The sequence below is a fragment of the Pongo abelii genome, chromosome 4 (genome assembly GCF_028885655.2).
Source record: "Pongo abelii isolate AG06213 chromosome 4, NHGRI_mPonAbe1-v2.0_pri, whole genome shotgun sequence".
NCBI classification, from domain to species: domain Eukaryota; kingdom Metazoa; phylum Chordata; class Mammalia; order Primates; family Hominidae; genus Pongo; species Pongo abelii.
In genome coordinates this window covers 23,006,818-23,031,578 of record NC_071989.2, presented here as the reverse complement: position 1 = coordinate 23,031,578, position 24,761 = coordinate 23,006,818, and the positions used below count along the sequence as shown (strand labels likewise).

Genomic DNA, 24,761 nt, shown 5'->3' with positions numbered 1-24,761 from the left:
AAATAACTAAAGGACACTTAATGTAATTGTTTGAAGTTGTTCAAATGGAATTGATCTGAAATGAAGCTACTGAAAACAGTGTCCTGTCATTCAAGACCTGGTTCTAGAGTATGTAATCAATTTTGATTTATGCTTCTGGTGACATGCTAAGTCCTTGATAACAGAGGGCTACAGAATGTCAAGAACAAGGCTCCTTTTTAAATATATCACATGTAATTTTAACTCTGGAAACCCCTAGTGTTGATTACCATTGTGATCTGTGGTCATATGTTAGTATTATCTCTTGAGTGCTGTGCAGGAGATCATTTACATAATGAATTAATTAATCTATTCTCCCTAAGTCCTCACTACACTGTTACATTGTTACCCCTCTTGACCCAGAATGTCTGTTACAGCCTGTCTTCATAATCTTGGCCATACTTCACATTTTAATCCTTTTCCATTTCATGGTTACTATATGTATGAATTCTATCCTAGAAGTATTCAGTAATTATTCCGAACCTACGTTTTAACCATCTGTCATATTTGGACTGTATCTCACTTCCACTGTTGTAGGTCTACTTGATATTTATTTTTACAATTCTAATGTTTCAGTGTCAGAGGGGGGGTTTTCCTGTGATTCCCCAGAACTTGGAACTTAGAACTTGAAAAGATTTGTTCCTTTATAATCTTTTTTTTAAAAAACAGATATATTAAGATATAATTCACAGACCATAAAATTCAACCATTGAAAAGAGTACAATTCGTTGGCTTTTTATTCAGATTTGTGCATCTTTGGGCATCCATCATCACAATCAATTTTAGAACATTTTATTACTCTAAAAAAAAAAAAAAACACCACCCTATCAGCTACTCCTTAGCTGATACAGTTAGGCTTTGTGTCTCCACCCAAATCTTATCTTGAATTGTAATCCTCATAATCCCCATGTGTCAAGGGAGGGAACAGGTGGAGGTAATTTGATCATGGGAATGGTTTCCCCCATGCTGGTCTCATGATAGTGAGTATGTTCTCATGACATCTGATGGTTTTATAGGTGTTTGGTAGTTCTCCTGCAATCATTCTCCTTTCTATCACCTTGTGAAGAAGTTTCCTTACTTCTGCTTCACCTTCTGACATCACTGTAACTTTCCTGAGGCCTCCCCAGCCATGGTGAACTGTGAGTCTATTAAGCCTCCTTCCTTTATAAATTGACCAATCTTGGGGAGTTCTTTATAGCAGTGTGAAAATGGACTAATACATCAGCCCTCTGATATTTTAAATAGAAGAAAAATAGAGCAGAGAATGGATATAGAAGTGTGGGTTTGGGGAGGGAAGAGGTAGTTTGCATTTATAAAGTAGCTAGAGAAGGCTGAGAAGGTAACATTTAAGTTAAGGTCAAACAGGCAAGCTAGTTGTGACTTTAAAATATATTTTGGATATGGGGCCTCTTGATGATATAAATGGACTAATTCCCTCTACCTATACTTTGGGTAAGTTATCTTATAATTGGAATTCTCTGCTCTAGAAAGACTTTTCTGATATTAAACATGGAAATACACTAACTACTAATATTAATAGGAATAATAACAATAAAAACCTACAATGTGGATATTAACGGTTATCACCTCTCATTTGTTTCCAAGAAAGACTCCCACCACACAGTGTAAAGATTCCCCATCAAATAGGCTAATGTCAAAATGCTAGTTCTGCTTGTAAACCCACTTGCAGTGGCAGATAAGAGCCTGCCATTTCCCTTCTTAGTAGTTTCTGATATTGATGTTTTACACGTGTCTCTGTGATGGGTAGCATGCAGAGAGGGATGCTTCATTACCCAAGATGATTGTGCCCTTGTTATCTCTTTCTCATGGATGAAGTGCACAAGATGAAAGGGGTTAACAGGCTCAAACCACTCTGGTAGACACAGTGCAGTGCATAATGAGCAGAGAATTCTTTTCCTTCTAACTTCTAAATGCCTACAGCAATTATGTTCTCTTTCTAATTATTCTCTTGCAAATGTTTACATATGGTTTTGTGTTGAAAGAACATTGCTAAGGGAGTAAAGAATTCATAGACACTTGCCCTTACAAAGGGAACTGTGGTTACTCTCTAAGGACACAGTTTAAATCTCTAATATTTCCAAGTACTGCTTTATTGTTTGTTTATACAATGCAATCACAAACTAAGTGGTCAAAGACTAGATATGGTTTTCATAGCTAAACAAAAAATAAAAATAAGAAGAGCAAGCATATACCTATCACCAAGTTTAGGAAATGAAACAAACCCTCCCTCTGAAGGTTCCTGTGTGCATCTTCCCAAAGATTTGGCCTCTCTGTCCACTCTCTGTGATAGCCACTAATCATGAATGTTTTATTAATCATTTTCTAGCACTTATTTACAATTTTGTTATATAGGCATATGTATCATCAAGCAATAATTTGTCTCCTTTGTCTGGTTTTAGCCTTTACATAATTAGAGCCAGACTAAGTGTATTATTTTATGATTTAATTTTGCACCCATTTAATTTAGACATTTATGTTACATAGACACCCATGCACATATGCACAAAAAATATATATATAACTATTCAGTAAAATAAATGAATGTGTAAGCATATAATTTGTATTTGTTAATTTCTATAATTATATATATATGTAACTTTTCTTTACACAATCAAACAGTGCTGCCATAGATGGTGTTGTGAATGTTGTGCATGTTTTTTTGTATAGAATTGAGGTTCTCTAATAATGGATATCTGGATTTTATCATATGATTCCCCTTTAGATTTACTAGGTCATGCAAAAAAGGTTTTCCGAAGCGATTATAGAAAACTCATACTATTAGCAATGCAAAGTGTATGTCAGTCTTTATACCTTGGCATTGCCATCTCATTTTCAAATAAGGATAGGCATTTTTGTTTGTTTAAGAAAGCTCGCATCACATTATGCCACCAAATGTCAAATTACCTAATGCGGTATAGTATTTCTTATCTTCGAAATCCTACATTTTCCAAATGCTAAATTGACAGTCACTTAAATAAAACTCAACTCTGTTCTTTATGCTGTCCTCTTCTCTTCTTGCCTACTTTTCCCCTTGCATTAGTATGTGAAAAATATGAGTCTCTTGCTCTCCCACTCTCGTGTGTGTGGTACCACAATGCATAGAAAGAAATACGGCCTTGGAAAGGAAAGCATTCATCTGAGTCAGAGTTCTGCCTAGCCTTGGGCAAGTCACCTAAGTTTTCATTAGCTCACACAGTTCACAGAAGGAAAAGTAAGGGTAAATAACAAAGCCTATTCATGATAATCACTGTTGCAAACAATGGAAATACTGTATTCACAAGCCTGGCAGAGTTCCTGGTACATTTCAGGCAGTTAATAAAAGGCAGATAATATTTTTATTATGGAGACTTCACATCCAAGACCTTAGTCCTCATTTCACCCTCCTATCTTTTTTGACAGTCTCATTTCTCTACATCTGTCTTCATTAACGAGCTTGATTTTATCCCTCTACACATAACTTTGTAATTCAGTACATTTTTCACTTTGGATATTTTAAAATGTCATATATTCATAATTGGCATTTCTTTGAACTACAGTTTTGCAAACTAAATTCCAGTATTTTCACATTTGTCCATCTTATCCTGTTCACAGTAGATATTTTGTTAAGCTTAAAGTAATTGGCCGGAAAAATAATTCTCTGCTTAAACTGAGAAAAAATAACATGAATATGTTGTCATTTATGTCACTTTGAGAAGGTGGTGAAAAAAAGTTGTTAAGATTTACCCTTTCTGATTGCATAAATAATAAGCAATCTATTAAATGGTACATAAAATCAGGTCCTAAAGAAACAAGTCCAAATTATAAACTGCCTGTGAATATATTGAACATGTGTTTGATGCGAATCATATATCTATACCTGTGTCTATATGAAATATATTTAAATTTTAAGTTTTATTTAAACCTGCGTGTATGTGAAAAACAGGTAGGAGGGGTCATGGAAGGGATATAGGTAGAGAACTTAGTTATCTCCCAGAAAATACTGCAACCATATTTTCCTAAGCCCAATACAGTGAGCTCAAGAGAATTTCAAAACAGACATTGGGGTTGAGTGAAGTTGCTCAGTCGGATCTGTCCAGTTTCTTCAATACCTATTTAGGTATAAGAAAGCAGTTGGCAAATAATTATATAAGAGCTTACCCACTCAATCTGTAAATTATTGTAGTAGATACTGTTCTGAGGTCTTGAGGATGTCAAGGCTGTACTCTATGAAATAGTAGAAGAGAGTGGGATGATTAAAAAGTGGCTGAAGCAATCATTGTATGAGCATTTGCATAGAAAATATTCAAATTAGATGTGTTGGAATTGCCAACACTTGTGGAGGACCAAAAAAAACTTGCATCAGCATTTGTCAAAATTTATCTTCTGTATATATGTAAGGTTGGCAGCTAAAATAAGCTTATTAAGAACCACTCTAAATCATAACAAAGTGAATTACTGGCAATTCACAAATATTTAGTTAAGAATTCACAGTTAGTAACAACCTTTCCAAAAGCTGATTAATAAGATATTGCAATGTACTTAAAGTATATTTTTCAAAAACATATTACTGTTAGCTCACTTTCAACTTGGAAGAAAGGAAACTTTTATAAGACAATATTGATACTTTCCATGGAAATGTGAGTTCAGGGATTGCATAAAAGTGAATTTTAATGGAATATTAATTTTGACATAGTTCAAAAATAAATATTGTAATCAGAGTAAAAACTAATATCTGCAATAGAAAAATTAGTAGGAACTTGCTATCATGTCTCCTAAAATTCATATGTTGAAGTCCTAAGCTCTATTGTGACTGTATTTGAAATATGTCCTTTAAGAGGTCATTAAAGTTAAATGAAGCCATAGGGGTGGAAACCTAATTCTATGAGATGGATGTCCTTACAAGAGGAGAAGGAAAAAACAGAGTGCTTTCTCTCTCTGTGACCAGTGAGGACACAGCGAGAAGGAAACCACCTACATGCAAGGAAGAGAGCCCTCAGCAGAGACAGAACATACTGTCAACTTGATGTTGAACTTCCCAGCCTCCAGAACCATGAGAAATAAATTTATGTTGTTCAAGCCACACAAATCTACAGTATTTTGTTATGGCATACCAAGCTTACTAATATAGAACTAAACTATAATATATAGAGAATAAAATAAAAATATTTTTATGCTGGAAAGTGTTATAGAATTTAAATATTAATACTATGTACCGTTAATGAATTTTAATGATGAGCCAGTCCTTACCCCTACCTAAGGTAACACCATTACATTCCTCCCTTTACTGCTAAAGAACCTGAGATACAGAGAAGACAACTAACTTGTCCAAAGTGAGTTGCACATTGTGGGATGTGTTGAACTAAGGTTCTACATTAGGCAATTTGGCTCAGAAATCTAGGTTTCTAACCAATTTTGCATGCTTAGAGTGAATGTGGGTCTTTATATTATTCACATTATGAAAGTATCCCCCAGTAATGCTTCTTTCACTTGAAATAATTTTTGGAATCATCTCTTGGCTTAATTAAAAACAAAACTAGAGTAGTTTATGAGCCACATAAGAAAATGAGTTTCTTTACTTCTTCTAAGTGATCACTTATTTGAAATACCAAATTAAATGTGTGACTAGTTTTCAAAATTTATATTTTTGATTAAGAACATAAATTAACCTAGGTTATGGGTGCTTTGGTAATTTCATAAGCAGTGTTCTCTCAATGCAGTTGGCAGATAAACTGTGTTTCTTAAATGTTAGTGTGGTATAAAGTAATCTAATTAGAAATTGGAAGATTTGAATTGTCCTGCATTCTTCTCACTAATTGTTCCTGTGATCTGAGCCCCATGTGTTAAGTGTTTCGTTGTTGGTGTTGTTGTCGTCGTTTTTATCTATAATCTTGCACTAATATTTGCTTTGTTTATTGCCACCATGTTGGGAATCTAAACAGAAAAACAATTATTTCCATAAATTTTACTGTTATGTTTGGGAGATACTTTTTAAATCAAATAGTTAATCCTCTCTTTCGGAAAGGAGAAAAGTGAGGCACAAATGAATATTGAGTTCCCTTAGTTACATTGTCAGAGGATGATTATAATTCAGCAGTTTTCTTTTGTTCATTTGGTGCTTCTTCAGGAACTGAAAACATAACCAATTCATGCCTGAGTGCTGATCCACCATTTAATTTTTAGGGCACTTATAAGAAATGACAGCATGATTGATTGATTAATTGATAGATGGTTTTCCAGTAGTTGGTTTCCACTTAACCATTCCTCTTTTCTGAAAGAAAAGTCAAGAAAGAGTGGTCCTTAATTTAGGTAAAATTTTTCTACTTCTGTAATTCATTATATTTTCTTGTTATCAATGAGTGTATAAAGATACTTGCATCATCTCCTTGACTTTGTCCCAAAGTGTGTCTTTTTTGGCAGGGCAGCCTATTGTTTCCTTTATATCCAGGAGTATTTTTTAGTTTGTTTATTTATTGGATTCACAGGCATATTTCAGAAATATTGATAGAGCAGATCCAGACCACTGAAATAAAACAAATATCATAATAAAGTGAGCACAAAAAATCCTTTTTGTTTCCCACAGATAAAATTATGTTTATATTATACTTTAATTTATTATGCATGCAATAGTATTATGTCTAAAAATGTACATACAATATATATGTAATACAAATGCTAATGAGCATCTAAGCCTTCACTGAGTTGTGATCTTTTTGTTGTTAGAGGTTCTTGACTCATTGTTGATGGATGCTGACTGATCAAAGTGGTGATTGCTGAAAGCTGGCTGTGGCAATTTGTTAAAATAAGAAAACAATAAAGTTGTCCACTTTGATCAACTCTTCCTTTCATGAAAGATTTCTCTGTAGCATATGATGCTATTTGATGAAATTTGATCCAAATTCGAACTTTTTTCAAAATTGAAATCAATCTTCTCAAACTTGACTATTGCTTTGTCCACTAAGTTTATGAAATATTCTAACTCCTGTGTTGTGATTTCACCAATGTTCATAGCATCTTTACCAGAAGTAGATTCCTTCACAAGAAACCATTTTATTTGCTAATCCATAAAAAGCAACTCTTCATCTGTTCAAGTTTTATCAGCAGATTTCAGCAATCCAGCCCCACATTCAGCTTCACTTCTAATTATAGTTTTCTTGCAGTTTCTACCACATCTGCAGTTACTTCCTCCACGGAAGTCTTGAACCCCTCAAAGTTATACAGAAGCGTTGGAATTAATTTCTTCCAAACTCCTGTTGATGTTGATATTTTGACCTCTTTTCATGGATCATTAATATTCTTGATGGCATTTAGAATGGTGAATCTTTTCCAAAAAGTTTTCAATTGATTTTGCCCAGATCCATTAGAATAATCACTGTCTATGGCAACTATTGCTTTACAAAATGTATTTCTTAAATAATACTACTTGAAAGTGAAGATTACTCTTGAACTATGGGCTGCAGAATAAATGCTGACTTAGCAAGCATAGAAACAGCATTAATGTCCTTGTGTATCAGCAGTAATATTTTGGAAAAATATCTTGTTTTCTGAGCAATAGGTCTCAACAATGGGCTTAAAATATTTAGTAAATCAGGCTGTAAACAGATGAGCTGTCATCTAGGCTTTGTTGTTCCATTTATAGAGCACAGAGTAGAATTAAAATAGTTCTTAAAGGCCCTAGGATTTTCAGAATGGTAAATGAGCACTGGCTTCAATGTAGTCACCAGCTGCATTAACCTCTAACAAGAGAGTCACCCTGTCCTTTGAAGCTATGAATCCAGGCTTTGACTTTTCCTTTCTATTAAAATCCTAAAAGGCATCTTCTTCCACTAGCAGGCTAGTTCATCTACATTGAAAATCTGTCATCTAGTATAGCTAAATTTTTTGGATAACATGCTGCAGCTTCTATATAAGCACTTACTGCCTTATCTTGCACTTTCATGTTATGAAGAGGGCTTCTCTTCTCAAACCTCATGAACCAACCTGTGCTAGCTTCATTTTTCTTAAATCTTTATTTATTTATCTTTTTTCTGTAGCTTCTCACTTCTCTCAACCTTCATAGAATGGAAGAGAGTTAGAGTTTGGGCCTTGCTCTGGATTAGACTTTGGCTTAAGAGAATGTTGGAGCTGGTTTGATCTTCAATCTAACTCACTGAAACATTTTCCATATTAGCAATAAGGCTGTTTTACATTCTTATGACTCATGTGTTCACTAGAGTAGCATTTTTAATTTTTTCAATAACTTTTCTTTTGCATTCACAACTTTACTCACTGTTATTGCAAGGGTCCTAGCAGACTGTCTCAGCTTTCGGCAAGCCTTCTTCACTATGCTTCACCATTTTTAGCTTTTGATTTAAGTGAGAAATGTGGGACTTTTCACTTGAACATTTAAAGGCCATTTAAGGGTTATTAATTGGCTCAATTTCAGTATTTCTGTATCTCAGGGAATAGGGAGCACCAAGGAGAGGAAGAAGGACAGGGAATGGCTTGTGGTTAGAGCAGGGAGAAAAGCAGACAGAGCACAGACATTTACTAATTAAGTTCGTCATCTTATGTGGTCACTGTTCATACAACCCCCAAACCAATCACAATAGTAACCTCAAAGGTCATTGATCATAGATCACAATAATAGATAAAATCACAGTGAAAATGTTTGAAATATTATGAGGATTACCAAATGTGACAGATGAACATGAAGTAAGCACATGCTGTTGGAAAAATGGTGCTTATAGACTTGCTCAATGCAGGGCTGCCACAAACCATCAATTTGTTAAAAAAAAAAAAAAAAAAAAAAGATACCATAAAATCCATAAAATCCAAAAGCAAAGCGCAATAAAATGAGCTGTGCCTGTGTTTTCTTTTACAAGTTTATGTAAGCTATTTCAACTCTTAGACTGCTTAATGTGCTCAACTTTAAATTCTTTTGGCAAGAGTTTAGCTTTAACTTGTTTGTTTACAACATCACCAAAAATATGCTGAGTAAGTTGTAGGCGTGATATTGCCAAAAATTTCTTGCCAAATAGAACCGAGAATTCTTGTATATTCACATATTAGTATCCAAAAAGTGTGTTTATGAAAGAGGCTAGAACAGATTTAAAGTAATTCTATTTTCCCTTCATATGAGCTATTTTATTTATTCATAGAAATATCATGTTTGAAGCAAACAGAAACTTTCTTTGTAATCAATGATAGGCAAATCACACAAATTTCAGGAGCTCAGTTGGGACCTAAAGAAAGTAAATCACAATAGTAAGTAGACATTAATGTGAAACCAGCCGACTACCCAGAGCAAACAATTGACATTATTACAATACAGATTTATGGGCTGAGAAAACGATTGGGAGTTCCCATTAAATGCTAGATCTATTTCACGAAGTCTTAATGTTATTAAATATTTGCAGTCTCTTTCAATATAGCTTGCACTTTTTATTTTAATGCTAGGAGAGTCAGGTATCTCTGTGACCTTACTTTGATTTGATTTAAGCATCAATACAAAAGCTTCATAGGCACATTGTGAAGTAAAGTGATTTATTTTTTTCATTATTACCTCTGGGAATTATGGAGCATCCTGGACATAAATTCCAATGAGAGCCCCATTCACTGGCATGGTAACAAAAAGTAAAGTCAATTCTAGCAACAAAAACCGGAATAGTAAAGTAAGGACGAAATTGAATTGCGTGTAACCATTAAATTATCCCTTTCAATGTAGAATTGTTATCTATAGATTTTTATCTGTACTAATGTTTATATAATTGTTTCACTTTAACTTTCAAAACTTTAGTAAATCGATGTTTCATAGTGATCCTATAAAGGTGTTACTCTGATTATGTAAATCTTAGTATCTACATTTCTTCCAATTTTTTAAAAATAAAATTTAACAAAATGGTCAAATTGTCGACTATGTATTTTTGTTAAACTCCCTATGGCCTCGACTTAGATTTCTGGCATTCTGATTTTCATAACTATCATGATCAGTCATAAGATTAACTGGGTTCCGTAAGTGTAATACAATTTATTCTTTTATGGGCCAGCTACCTTTCTTTAATATCAAGGCCATGGACTTCACCCCTAAACCCATTTAACTCTTTTTCAAATGAATGTCATCTCAAGGTTATGGGGAAGGGAATATTTATGAATCACAGCCAATCGGACCAAATGAAGCAGAAAGACTTAGAGTTCATGACTTCTAAAGAAACTGCCTCAAATAATTTATCCTTATGCCAATGAGCAAATTGTGTTATTCTAGTAGCCTAAGGACATCAAATATCTCTATATAATTTAGCTCAAGACAGCTAATCTTGCTACCCAGAAGTTTAACTTACATAATTTTCATATACTATTTTAGTTATGAATGAGGAGAAGTAGAACTACAAATGATCACTTCTGTCGAAAAGTATTTGAAATTTTTCTGCTCTATTATAGAGCAGAATTATTGGCATTATTCCACCTATTACTGATGTATATTTGTAAGTGATATACTCTCTTTTCCTCTTGTAAACAGTGAATTTACTTAAATATTTACCTGGCAAATATTTGAGATCTCATTGCACCTCAGTTTCTGTGCATTGAGCTTGGCCTATAAAAATGGAGGCCACATTTGTTCCCAGCCTAGCAGGGGATATTGCTATATAAACAACTAACATCCATTCACTCACCAAAAACATGTATTGAGTTGCTTCAATGTTAGGCATTATTCAAGACACCAGAAATATAGCAATGAAGAAGCCTGAGAAAGGCCCTCTCCAGGGATTATATTTTAGTGTGAGGAAATAAACATGAAAATTTTAAGATATCTTTTTAGTATAAGCCACACATTGATACTTGAATAGCAAGAAGGAGTTGGCCAAGTTAACGATCAGTGAGCAGATCACCCTAGCAGAAGCCTTGGTTAGTGCAAAGGGCCTAAGGCAAGAAGAAACCCAGCATATTCAAAGAAGGGATTCTGTGTGGCTTGGGCAGAGCAGATGTGATGGTTAGTTTTAGGTGTAAACTTGAGTTAAGGAATAGCTAGCGAACCGGTAAAGTGCTGCTCTGGGTGGGCCTGTGAGGGTGACTCCGGAGGAGATTGGTGTGCGATTCAGTAGACCGAGTGGGGGAGATCTGCTCTCTATGACGACAGGCACCATCAACCACCTGGAGCCCCAAATAGAACAAAAAAGGCAGAGAAAATGTGATTTCCTCTCTCTCTATTGGAGCTGAAACAATCTTTTTCTCCCATCCTTGGATGTCAGAACTCCAAGACTTTAGGGTTTGCACTAGTACGCCCTCAAGCCCATTCTGGTTCTCAGGACTTTGGCCTTGGACTGAAAGGCACACCATCAGCTTCCCTGGTTCTGAGACCTTCAGAATTGGACTAAGCCACACCCACAGCATCCCAGGGGCTTCAGTTGGCAGACAGCCTTTTGTAGGAATTCTCAGCCTCCATAATCAAGTGAGTCAATTTCCCTAAATATCCTCTCATATATCTACATCTATGTATGTATATATGTGTCTATCTATTATATTGGTCAATCTCTCTAGAGAACCCTAACTAATACAGCAGGTGAGGGTGAAATAAAGTGGGGGAAGTTGGCAGAGGGCACATCAGAAAGCTTGAAAATGTTAATACAACTTCAAGTGGAGGCTCTTAAAATACTTTAAAATAGAGAATAAAATGATTGGCTTGTATTTTCCAAAGATGATTTTGGTGGCTGGTAGAGAATAGTATGAATAGTGGCCAGAGAATAAGCAGGGAAACTCTTCCATTTTCCAAGCAAGACATAACAATGCGTGGATAATGATAAACATTGGAAAGTGATGGGTTTTGCATGTTGTGCTCATTGAGAAGATGTAGGTTTGTAAGGTAAAGGAAAAGTTTTAAAAAGTGATATGATATTTTTTCAGGTTGGTGGTATTATAAGAAAGGGACAATTAATGCTATATGAAGAAAATAAAAACACAGCTCCCAGAGAACATGACGACTGGACCAATGGAAATTCAACAGCAGCCAAAAAATTAGATGTTAAATTATATGAACGGGAATGAGCCAATGATGTAGATATCATGATCAAATAATTATGGGTGCTTTGGTGTGATTAGGGCAAAGAAGTAGAGGAGAATTAGAAAAACAAGATAACGTAAACAGAGTAGGATTTTGTTAAGAAGTTTGGACATATCCTATAGGAAACAGAAATATAGGAGATATATGTTCTAAGATTATTAAAGTAATACATGACAAAATAGTGTTAGATTTTCTGAAATCACTTGCTATTTTCAAGGGTATTTTGTATATACTATCACATTAGTTCTCACCGTGAGCTGAAGCAAAAAAGTAATATCGTCTCTCTCAATGAAGGTGAGCAAAAGAAAATTTGTCATGGAAGCTGGCAAAACTATCATGAATTTCAGGGCAAAATTTAATAGAGTGGATCCGTATCAGAGAAATGAAGATATGGTTTCACTGCATGACCGTTGGCTGCAAATCATCAAAATTAGGGATATTTTGTTTCCACTTCCTTTATTGTTTATTTTTCTCTCTGCTCCTCTCCCTGCATATGGTTGTTACTCAATGTATTTGTTAAATTCATTATTTTTTTCTGAAAAGAATGAATAAAGAGAAATAAAAGATTTTATTTGCAGAAATTACATAAAACACAGTCCTCAGTTAAATCTTCCTGGTTAATAGGTTGACTGTAAGTCACTGGGGACTGAAACAGTATGTGTTTTGAGCACTCCCTCTTGAATTTCTGATTCAAATGTATTGGGGTGGATCATATTAAAAATGTTTCATGTTCTACTCTGAGGCACTCATCCTCAGCACCAGAGACCTAAGCAGAATGGGACTAATTAGTGGGGAGAGAATCAGCAAACTGAGTTTATCAAGTAAAAATAAAATGATTTGCTCCTTTACAAGGACTTAAGTCTTTGGAAACTGGAAAGTAAAAATGTTATTTCCAAGTCTCGTAAACTAGCACGTTCAGAACCCTTGATAGCCCAACCAAGAGTCTGGGTCCCTCTTGGTTCCAATTCAGTTTAGAGCAGTCTGCAATTGCCTCATGTTGGCTGTGGTCAGTGTCAAGACGGCTACTTGCAGATAAAGATTTGCAGATCAATTAATGGAAATTTGAAAAAAAAAAGAAGAAAAGCTTAATTATCATCCCAGAAAGATTTAAAAACTTGCCTAGCCACATTAGTGGTTATTGAAAATGTTGGAACTAGGACTCAGCTTATATAGCTCTATATAACTTGGAGTTTGAATTAGCTTAACCTATACTGCTTGCACTCCTCTCTGCTCCGTGCCATGATTCTGGATTGCTTGTAATTCCTCTCCACACACATCACACTACTTCACAGCCTTTTAATTTGCTTCATGCTATCTTCTGTCCCTGAAGTATCCTTTCCACTAATCCTCTTCATAGCTAACTACTATTCAATTCACTGGCAATTTAGCCAAAACGTCTGCTTCTCCAGGCATTCTTTTTTTTTTTTTGAGGCGGACTCTCACTCTGTCGCCCAGGCCGCAGTGCAGTGGCGGGATCTCGGCTCACTGCAAGCTCCGCCTCCCGGATTCGCGCCATTCTCCTGCCTCAGCCTCCGGAGTAGCTGGGACTACAGGCGCCCGCCATCACGCCTGGCTAATTTTTTGTATTTTTAGTAGAGACGGGATTTCACCGTTTTAGCCAGGATGGTCTCAATCTCCTGACCTCGTGATCTGCCTACCTCGGCCTCCCAAAGTGCTGGGATTACATTCTCCAGGCATTCTTACCTGACGACGACCCCTCCTCACAGAGAAAGTGCTCACAGCCTGTCCTTGTGTAACTCCTGAGCATACCTCTACCATCAAGGTATGTTATTTTATTTATGTATTGAGCTATGACGGTTAACACTGAGTGTCAACTTGATTGGATTGGAGGATGCAAAGTATTGTTCCTGGGGTGTCTGTGAGGGTGTTGCCAAAGGAGATTAACATTTGAGTCAGTGGACTGGGAGAGGCAGACCCACCCTCAATCTGGGTGGGCACCGTCTAATCAGCTTCAGACAGCTAGAATGAAAGCAGGCGGGGGAACATGGAAGGACTAGACTGGCTGACTCTTCCAGCCTCCATCTTTCTCCTATGCTGGATGCTTGCCGCCCTCAAACATCAGACTCCAAGTTTTTCAGCTTTCGGACTCTTGGACCTACACCAGTGGTTTGCCAGAGGCTCTTGGGCCTTTGGCCACAGACTGAAGGTGCACTGTCAGCTTCCCTACTTTTGAGGTTTTCGGATGCTGCCTGGCTTTCTTGCTCCTCAGTTTGCAGACGGCCTATTGTAGGACTTCACCTTGTGATCCTTTGAGTCAAAACTCCTTAATTAACTCCCTTTCATATATACATCTATCCTAATATTCCTGTCACTCTACAGAACTCTAATACATAAGTTCCCTCATTAAACTCTCAGTTTCTAGATGAGTGTTGTATTGGCTATTCTCAATCCAGAACTTAACACATAGGAAATGATCAATGATGTATGATTATTGTTATTGTGTGTGTGCTTGTATGAGTGAATTAATCTGAGCCCTATCTTTTGGTTCATTCTCGGGTTCTTCTTGCTTAAAATATAAAATTTCCTGTCAGATGAATTGCCAAGAAAAAGAAACAGCAACAATAGCAGTAACAATTTGAAGCTGAAGAAGTTGTACTATACAAAATCTCTACTATAAGTAGATATTACTAACTCTTATTTTTTTCTCACTGAATTTCATAGTAACTGACCAAAAAGGAATAAATTTTCATTGATACACTCCATATGCTTTGATGATTGAGACTTTTAACCATTGCATTTAGGAAGATAAACAACATTTATGTCCACTAAATGAAGGAAAACACACCAGTTTGTCAATTTGTTCTAAGAGACTTTAATGAGACCATGCTCCCTAATCATCTGATGATCCTAAGAGAGGAAGCGCAATCTGCGCCATTTTGCTGTTCTGTCTGAGCAATTTACTGTATTTTATTCCCTGCCTGTGAAAAGCAGTACTTTTGTCCTGTGCTTATGCAGCACTTTGTAGCATCTGGTGCTTGTTAGAGAAAATGTTTTAGTTTCTTTTCCCTTTTCTCCTTTCTTTAAAGTGATCATCACCCATGTAAGGAAGGACTTTTCAGGGTTACCTTGTAGCTGCTGAAAGGGAAGTGGATAGTTACTATTGCCTGGAGATGAGGTTAGCACAAAGAATTTTCTTCACATTTTTTCCATAGGGTATAACTTTACAGTAAAGCTGACTTATTACCAGTAGTAAAAATGTTTTAAGGGCTCTTTTGGAATAATTGTAGCCTTACATTGTGCGATTTTAATATTGCTGAAAAGCTAAAGAATATATTTTGTGTATATAGCTGAAATTGTATGTATGAATATAATACATTAAAGGATTTACTAATGTGTTTATTAATGAATGTATGATTTCTGCCTGTCAGAGTAGCATTAAAAAATATCAGAGCCATTGGGGTAACCACCTTAGTGACCTTCATCCCCACAGCTAATCATGTACGATAGATAACATTAAGTCTTTTCTTAACATCACCATTACCATCCTAACAACAACAGCCTACATAAAACCAATATGAAATTACTGACCTCTTCATCCAGCTGTTCCCCTATATACAACTTGTCCTCTTCAATGTTCCACAAAGTACCACTGCATTTATTTATTTACTTTTTAAGACATTTTTATCGAGATATAATTCACAAGCCATATAATGGCTTCAACCAGTTAAAGTATAAAATGTAATGGTTTTTAGTATATACAGAGTTGTATAACCATCAGGAAAAACTAAGTTAAAAATATTTTCATCACTCTTTCCTCTGCCAAAGTAACCATTAGCCATCATTCCCCATTGACCCTCCCTCAGACATTGTCATTCACAATTATTTATCTTCTTATAGATTTGCCTATTCTAGACATTTTATATAGATCTATTTCAACAACATGTCATTTTTTTAAATAACTAGCTTCTTTCACTTAGTATAACATTTTCATAGTACATCTATACTGAGGCATATATTAATAATACTTCATTTTTATTACTAAAGAATACACCATTGTTTGGATATACAATATTGCATTTATCCATTCATAAGTTTTCAGACATTTGGGTAGTTTCCACATTTTAATTATTATAAATAATGCCAATATGAATATTCACTTCAAGTTTTTGTTTGGACATATGTTTGCATGTCTCTTGCATGTATGCTTGGGGTGAAAATAATTGGTTATCTGATAGGCAATTCTATGTTTAACAAGCTGAAAACCTTCAAAACATTTTTCAAAACAACTACATTATTTTATATTCCCACTGGACATATATAACACCACCGCTTTTTATTATTTTTCTTTTTGAATTATAGCCATCTTAATGAGTGCAATGGTATCTCATTGTGGTTTTGATTGGGGTTACCTAATTAATGATGTTGAGCACATTTTCATATGCTTATTGATAATTTATATATTTTCTTTGGATAAATATCTACTAATATTATTTGGTAATCCTTTTCTTAGTTTTCTTAACGATTTTCTTAATTATAATATTATTCTATAATATTTCTTTTTATTATTGAGTTGGAATTTTTTATTTTATTTTATTTTGTTTTTTGAGATGGAGTCTCGTTCTGTGGCCCAGGCTGGAGCAGTGGGCGCAATCTCGTCTGACCGCAACTTCAGCCTTCTCGGTTCAAGCAATTCTCCTGCCTCATCCTCCTGAGTAGCTGGGATTACAGGCGCATGCTACTACACCCAGCTAATTTTTGTATTTTCAGTAGAGACGAAGTTTCACCATGTTGGTCAGGTCGGTTTTGATCTCCTGACCTCGTGCTGGCCTCGTGATCCGCCTGCCTCAGCCCCCTAAAGTGCTGGTATTACAGGCTTGAGCCACCGCGCCCAGACTGGAAAATATTTGTATATTTATTCTAGATAAAATCTCCTTTTCAGATAGATAATTTGAAGACATTTTCTTCCATTCTGTGGGTTGACTTTTCACTTACTTCATGATGTCCTTTGAAACACAAAAGTTTTATCATTGGTGAAATCCAAATTACTAACTTTTTTTGTTTCTTAGGTTTTGGTGTCCTGTCTAAGAAACCATTGCCTAATTCAGGCTCACAAAGATTTAATCCTACCTTTCTTTTACAAGTTTATAATTTTAGCTCTTCTATTTTGTCCATGAGAAATTTTGTATGAATTCTTGAATCTAAGTTGAGAATGAAGTCTGACTTCACTCTTTTGCATGTGTGTATCTGGTTGTCCCAGCACTCACTGTCAAAAAGAAAATTGTGTCCCCATTGAATTTTCTTGGCAATCTTGTCAAAATTGGATAAACATAAATGTATGGGCTTATTTCTAGACTCTCAATTTTATTCCTTTGTTCTCTATGTCTATTCTTATGCTTAGACCATGCTGTCTTGATTACTGCACTAAGAAGTAAATTGTGAAATTGGAATGTGAATCCTCTAAATTTGTTTCTCCTTCTCAAGAGGTTTTGTCTATTCTAAGTTTCTTGCATTATGTGATCATCTTGACAATTTCTGCCAAAAAAAAAAAAAAAAATCCAGCTGTGATTTTGGTAGAGATTGTGTTAAATATGTGGTTCAATTTGGGGAGTATTGTCATCTTAACAATAACACATCATCTGATCTATGATGAAGAGACAACTTTGGATTTACTTATGTCCTCTGTAATATAATTAAATTATATTTTGAATTTCACATTGAATGAATATTTCACTTATTTTGATAAATGTATTCCCAAGGAATTTATTTTTTCTTAATTTTACTGTAAATTAAATGTTCTTAATTACATTTTCAGATTATTCATTGCTAGTTTGCAATTGATTTTTGCACATTGATACATCCATTACCGAAAGTGGAATATGAAAGTATTCAGCTTTGATCTTGAATTGTATATTTTTCCTTTAATTTATGCCCATTTTTGCTTCATGTATTAACAAGTTGTGTTGTAGCACCAGATACATTCATAATACTTGTGTTTTTCTGATGCATTGAAAATGTTATCATTATAATATGTTCATATTTGTCTCCATAACAATTTTTGTCTTAAAGGATATTTTGTCTTTATTAGTATAACCACTATTACTCTCTTTTGCTCTTTTGGTTATTGTTGACCTGGTACTTTTTTCCATTTGGTTACTTTGAACCTATTTGTGTCTTTCAACCTAATTTTTATCTCTTGTAGAGAACATACAACATATAGTAGGATCATTTCTTAAATCTGTTAATTTCTGCCTCTCTGCTTTTGGTTGGAAGTTTTACTCAATTAACATGTAATGTAATTACTTTTGTCTTGTTGCTATTTACAGTCTATAGTCTATATTTTAATGTGTTTATTTTTATATTTCTCATTACTGCCTTCTTTTGTGTTAAATATATAAATTCTAGTATACCATTTTGATTCAATTTTATTGTTTTTAAGTTAATTGTCTTAGTGGTTTGCCTAGGGATTATCACTACCATCTTAATTTAGAATAATCTTGTTCAAATCTTCTAAACTTAATTTCAATACTATCCAAAAGCTTTATAGCAATATGGTCCTTTCCTTTCCTCTTCTTATGCATTATAACTGTTCATTTACATGCTAATATATTATAATCCCATCTGTATTAGTCATAGCTCTGTAGAGAGAATTAATAGAGATGTGTATCTTCTACTGAATATATAAAGAGGTTTCTTGTAAGCTATTGGCTCATGCAATTGTAGAAGTTGAGAAGTCCCAGAATCTGCCTTCTGTGAGCTGGAGATCCAGGAAAGCTGGTTCAAAGCCTGAGAACCAGAGAGAAGATTATATAGATTCTAGCTTAGATTTGAAGGCCTGAGAATCAGGAGTTCTAAGAGCAGGAGAAGATTACTGTCATACCTCAAACAGTCAGGCCATTAGTTTAACATTCCTCCACCTTTTCATTCTATTTAAGCCCTGAAGAAATGGGATGAGGCCCACCTCACTGGAGAGGTCCATCTACTTTACTCTGTCCACTAATTCAAATATTAGTGTCCTCTAGATGCACCCTCATAGACACACTCAGAAATAATGTTTAACCAGCTATCTGAGAATCCTGTGACCCAGTAAAGTTGACATATAAAATTAACCATCACATTATTCAAATAAGTTTATAACCATTGCATTATATAATATTTTAAAATAATATGAGAAGAAAAGATTTATAAACAAGAATACATTGCACTTTTATATTCACTTTATATAACTTTTATAGTTGCCTTATCTGAGTTACTACCTTTGCCTTTACCTGATTCTTTATTACCTTTTGTTTATTCATGTTATTATTCAGTGACTTTTAATTTAAAATTGAATGACTCCCATTAGATGGTTTTTGTGGGTATTCTACTAGCAATGAATTCTCTTATTTAATTTAAGAATTTCTTAGTTTCTTTTTTATTTTGACAGGTTCATTTTACTGGATATAACATTGTTGGTTGACTGTCTGTTTCATTCCCTTTGAGTGTGTATTAAGACTGCCTCCTGGCATCCATTGTTTCTGATGGAAAGTCAGCTGTTAATTTCATTGAGGATTCCCTGTATGTGACCAGTTTAGAATTTATATTTATCCTGTTTTGTTTTTGTTCTTTTTTTTTCTGCTTTTGAGGTTCTTCTTTTAGTTTTGGCTTTCAGCAGCTTGAATATGATGTGCCTATATCTAGGGCTGGATCTCTTTGAGTTTATCCTATTTTGAATTTATCAAGAGTCTTGGTGGCAGAGATGAATATTTTTCATCACATTTAGGATGTTTTCAGGCATTATGTATCCACATATTATTGATTTCTCTCTCTCCTTTCAAGCTGAGATTCCCATTATGCATTTGTTAGTACAGTTGATGGTGCCCTACAAATCTCTGAGGTGCTGTTCACCTTTACAGTTATTCTTCTTTCTGCATATTATTCTGGATTATCTCAACTGTCCTATCTTCATGTTCATGGATTCTTTCTTCTGCCAGCTCCAAATAACTTTTGACATCTTCAGTGAATTTTAATGTAATTATTGTTCTTCTTAATTCCAGAATTTTATTTCACCCCTCTTTTGTTTAAATAATTCATATCTCTTTATTGTTGCTCTGTATTTGGTGATACATTATCTGTAAAGATTTTTTTAAAAGTTTAAACAATTTTTCAGTTCTTTTTTTAATTACTTATTTGTTAACTTCTATTTTAGTGTCAGAGGTGTATGTGTAGGTTTGTTATACAGGCAAATTGTGTGTCATGGGGGTTTGTTGTACAGATTATTTTGTCACCCAGGTAATAAGCACACACCCAATAGGTAGTTTTAAGATCCTCACCCTTCTCCCAACCTCTACCCTCTACTACATCCTGATGTCTCTTGTTCCCTTCTTTGTTGATGTTATTTGGATTTGTGTTTCCACCTAGATCACATGTCAAATTGTAATCCCCATTGTTGGAGGTAGGGCCTAGTGGGAGGTGATTGGATCATGGAGTTACATCCTTCATAAATGGTTTAACACCAACCCCTTGATGCTGTCTTGTGATAGAGTTCTCACAAGATCTGGTTATTTAAATGTGTTTAGCACCTCTCGCTTCCTCTCTTCCTCCTGCTCCAGTCATGTAAAGTGCTGCTTCTACCTTTGCCTTCCACCAGGATTGTAAGTTTCCTGAGGCAAGAAGCAGAATGCCAGAAGCAGATGCCAGAATCATGCTTCCTACACAGCCCGCAGAACAATGAGCCATTTAAACCTCTTCTTTTTATAAGTTACCCAGTCTCAGGAGTTCCTTATAGCAATGTGAGAATGGGCTAATACATTTGTGTCCATGGATACTCAATGTTTAGGTCCGACTTGCAAGTGAGAACCTGCAGTATTTGGGTTTCTGTCCCTGCACTGGTTCACTTAAGATAATGGCCTCCAGCTCCATCCATGTTGCTGCAAATGACATAATCTCATTTTTTTTAAAGGCTGCAAAGTATTCTATGGTGTATATATACCACATTTTATTTATCCAGTCTAGCAATGATAAACATTTAGGTTGATTCTGTGTCTCTAATATTGTGAATAGTGCTGCAGTAAGCATATACATGCGTGTGTCTTTATGACATAATTATTTATCTTCCTTTGGGTATATACCCAATATTGGGATTGCTGAGTCGAATGGTAATTCTGTTTTAAGTTCTTTGAGGAATTGCCAAACTGCTTTCCACAATGGCTAAACTAATCTACATTCCCACCAGCAGTGTATAAGCATTCCCTTTTCTCTAAAACCTCGATAGCATCTGTTATTTTTTGACTTGTTAGTAATAACCATTCTAACTGGTGTGAGCTGGTATCTCATTGTTGTTTTAATTTTCATTTCTCTAATTAAGTAATGTTCAGCATTTTTTCATATGCTTGATGTCTGCATGTGTCTTCTTTTCAGAGGTGTCTGTTCATGCATTTTCCCACAATTTCATTGTTTGTTTTTTGCTTGCTAATTCGTTTAAGTTCCTTATAGATTCTGGATACTATACCTTTGTTGGATGCATAATTTGCAAGTATTTTCTTCCATTCTATAGGTTGTCTGTTTACTCTCTTGATAGTTTCCTTTGTTGTGCAGAACCTCTTTAGTTTACTTAAGTCTTATTTTTAAATTCTTATTTTTGTTGCAATAGCTTTTGGGATCTTTGTCATGAAATCTTTGACAGGGCCTATGTCCAGAATGGTATTACCTAGAATATCTTCAAGGATTTTGATAGTTACAGGTTTTAAGTTTAAGTCTTAACCTGTCCTTGAGCTGATTTTTGTATGTGGCATAAGAAAGTGGTCCAATTTCAACCTTCTGCATATAGCTAGCCAATTATCCCAGTAGCCCTTATTGAATAGGTAGTTCTTTCACTATTGCTTGTTTTGACCGACTGTTGAAGATCAGATGCTTGTAGGTGGAGATTTTATTTATTAGTTCTCTATTCAGTTCCATGGGTCTATGTGACTGTTTTCATACCAGTACCATGCTGTTTTGTTTTAGAATAGTTTTAGCCTAGTTTGAAGTTGGATAATGTGGTACCTCCCGTTTTGTTCAAGTTGGGTAATGTGATACCTCCAGTTTTGTTCCTTTTACTTAAGATTGCTTTGGCTATTTGGGCCCTTTTTTGGTTCCATATGAATTTTAGAATAGTTTCTTTTTTTCTAATTCTGTGATGAATGATGTTGGTAGTTTCATAGGAATATCAACAAATGTGTAAATAGCTTTGGAAAGTATGGCCATTTTAACAATATTGCTTCTACCTATCCATGAGCACTGAATGTTTTTCTGTTTGTTTGTATTATCTCTGATTTCTTTGAGCAGTGTGTTATAATTCTTATTGTAGAGATCTTTCTGCTTAGCTGTATTCCTAGGTATTTTATTTAATTTTGATTATTGTAAGTATGATTGTGTTCTTGATTTGGCACTCAGCCTGGACATTTTCGGTGTACAGAAACCTACTAATTTTTGTATATTGATTTTGTATTCTGAAATTTTGCTGAGATTGTTTATCAGACCTAGGAGCTTTTAGGCAGAGACTATGGGGTTTTCTAGCTAAAATATTATGTTTTCTGCAGACACAGATAGTGTGACTTCCCTTCCTATTTGGATGCCATTTCTTTCTTTCTCTTACCTAATTACTCTTACTAGGATTTCCAGTACTACATTGAACAATAGTAGTGAGGGTGGGCACCCTTGTCTTGTTCCAGTTCTCAAGAGTAATGCTTCCACCTTTTGCTCATTCAGTATGATGTTGGCTGTGGGTTTGCCATAGATGAATCTAATTATTGTAAAGTATGTTCTTTCAATGCCCAGTTGGTTGAAGGTTGTTAACATGAAGGTATGTTGAATCTTATCAAAAGCGTTTTCTATATCTATTGAGATGATCGTGTGGTTTTGTTTTTAGTTCTGTTTATGTAATAAATCAGATTTATAGATTTGAATATGTTGAAAAAATCTTGCATTCCAGAATGAAGCCTACTTAATCTAGGTGAATTCGATTTTGATGTTCTGCTGGATTCAGATTGCTAGTATTTTGTTGAGAATTTTTCTTCTACGTTCATCAAGAATTTTGGCCTGAAGTTTTTGTGTGTGTTTGTGTTTATGCATGTGTGTCTCTGTCAGGTTTTGGTATCAGAAAGATGGGGACCTCAGAGAATGAGTTAGGGGAGGAGATCCTCTGATTCAATCTTTTGAAATAGTTTTAGTAGAAATGATACCAGCTCTTTTTGTATGTCTGGAATAACCTGGGTGTGCATCCATCTAGTACTGGCTTTTTCCTGGTTGGCAGCCTTTTTATTACTGATTCACTTTTGTAACTCATTATTTTTCTGTTCAGATTTAAATTTATTCCAGGTTCAATCTTGGGAGTTTATGTTTCCAGAATTTTTTCCATTTCTTGTAGGTTTTCTAGTTTATGTGCATAGAGTTTTTCATAATAGTGTCTGAGAGATTTTATTTTTTTATTTCTGAGGGGTCAGTGGTAATGTCCCCATTGTCTTTTCTGATTGTATTCATTTGGATGTTCTTTCTTTTTTCTTTATTAGTCTAGCTAGCAGTCTATCAATCTTATTTATTCTTTCAAAACATCAACTGCTGGATTCATCAATCTTTTGTAAATTTTTTACATCTCAATTTCCTTCAGTTCAGCTTTGATTTTGGATATTTCTTGTCCTCTGTTAGCTTTGACATTGGTTTATTCTTGTTTCTCTAGCTTCTCTAAGTGTAATGTTATGTTGTTAATTTGAGATCTTTCTAACTTTATGACGCTAGTGTTTAGCACTATAAACTTCCCTGTTAACACTGCCTTGGCTGTGTCCCAGAGATCCTGGTATGTTGTGTCTTTGTTGTCATTAGTTTCAAAGAACTTATTCATTACTCGCTTAATTTCATTGTTTATGCAAAAGTCATTCAGGAGCAGATTGTTTAATTTCCATGTAATGGTATGGTTTTGAGCAATCTCCTAAGTATTCATGTCTGTTTGTATTGCATGTGGTACAAAAGTGTGGTAGGTATGATTTTGGTTTTTTTGAATTTGCTGAGAATTGTTTTGTGGCTGATTGTGTAGTCAATTTTATAGCATAGTTCATGCACAAACAAGAAGAATGTATATTCTGTTGTTTTGGATGGAGAGTTCTTTAGATGTCTGTTAGGTCTATATGGTCAAGTGTCGAGTTTGAGTCCTGAATATCTAGTTTTCTGCCTTAATGGTTGATCTAATAATGTCTGTGGAGTGTTGAAGTCTCTCATTATTGTTTTGTGGTTACCTAAGTTTCTTCATAGATCTCTAAAAACTTGCTTTTATGAATCTTGGTGCTCCTTTGTTGGGTGCGTATGTATATTTAGGATAGTTAAGTCTTCTTGTTGAGTTGAGCCCTTTACCATTATGTAATACCCTTCTTTGTGTTTTTTCTTTTTAATTTAATCTTTGTTGGCTTAAAGTCTGTTATGTCTGAAATTAGAATATTAATCCCTGCTTTTTTTTTCTGTTTTCCATTTTCTTGGAAGATTTTTCTCCATCCTTTTACTTTTAGCCTATGGGTGTCAATTGCATGTGAGATGGGTGTCTTGAAGACAGCATATAGTTGGGTCTTTCTTCTTTATCCAACTTGCCCCTCTGTGTCTTTTAATTGGGAAATTTAGCCCATTCACATTCAACGTTAATATTGATATGTGCAGAATTGGACCTGTCAGTAAGTAGTTATCTGGTTATTATGCATACTTAATTGTGTAGTTGCTTTATTGTGTCAATGGTCTACGTACTTCAGTG

The 24,761-nt window shown here is 34.8% G+C and overlaps 1 protein-coding gene across 3 annotated transcripts in view; it reads left to right on the top strand.

Annotated features, from left to right (window-relative positions):
• CDH12 (cadherin 12) overlaps nucleotides 1-24,761 on the top strand; it is a 1,137,115-nt gene that overhangs the window by 205,739 nt on the left and 906,615 nt on the right. Inside the window, exon 1 of one of the 3 annotated variants that reach the window (XM_054555034.2) lies at nucleotides 13,507-13,835. The gene's annotated coding sequence lies outside the window, so the exon portion shown is untranslated. 3 annotated transcript variants of the gene reach the window in all.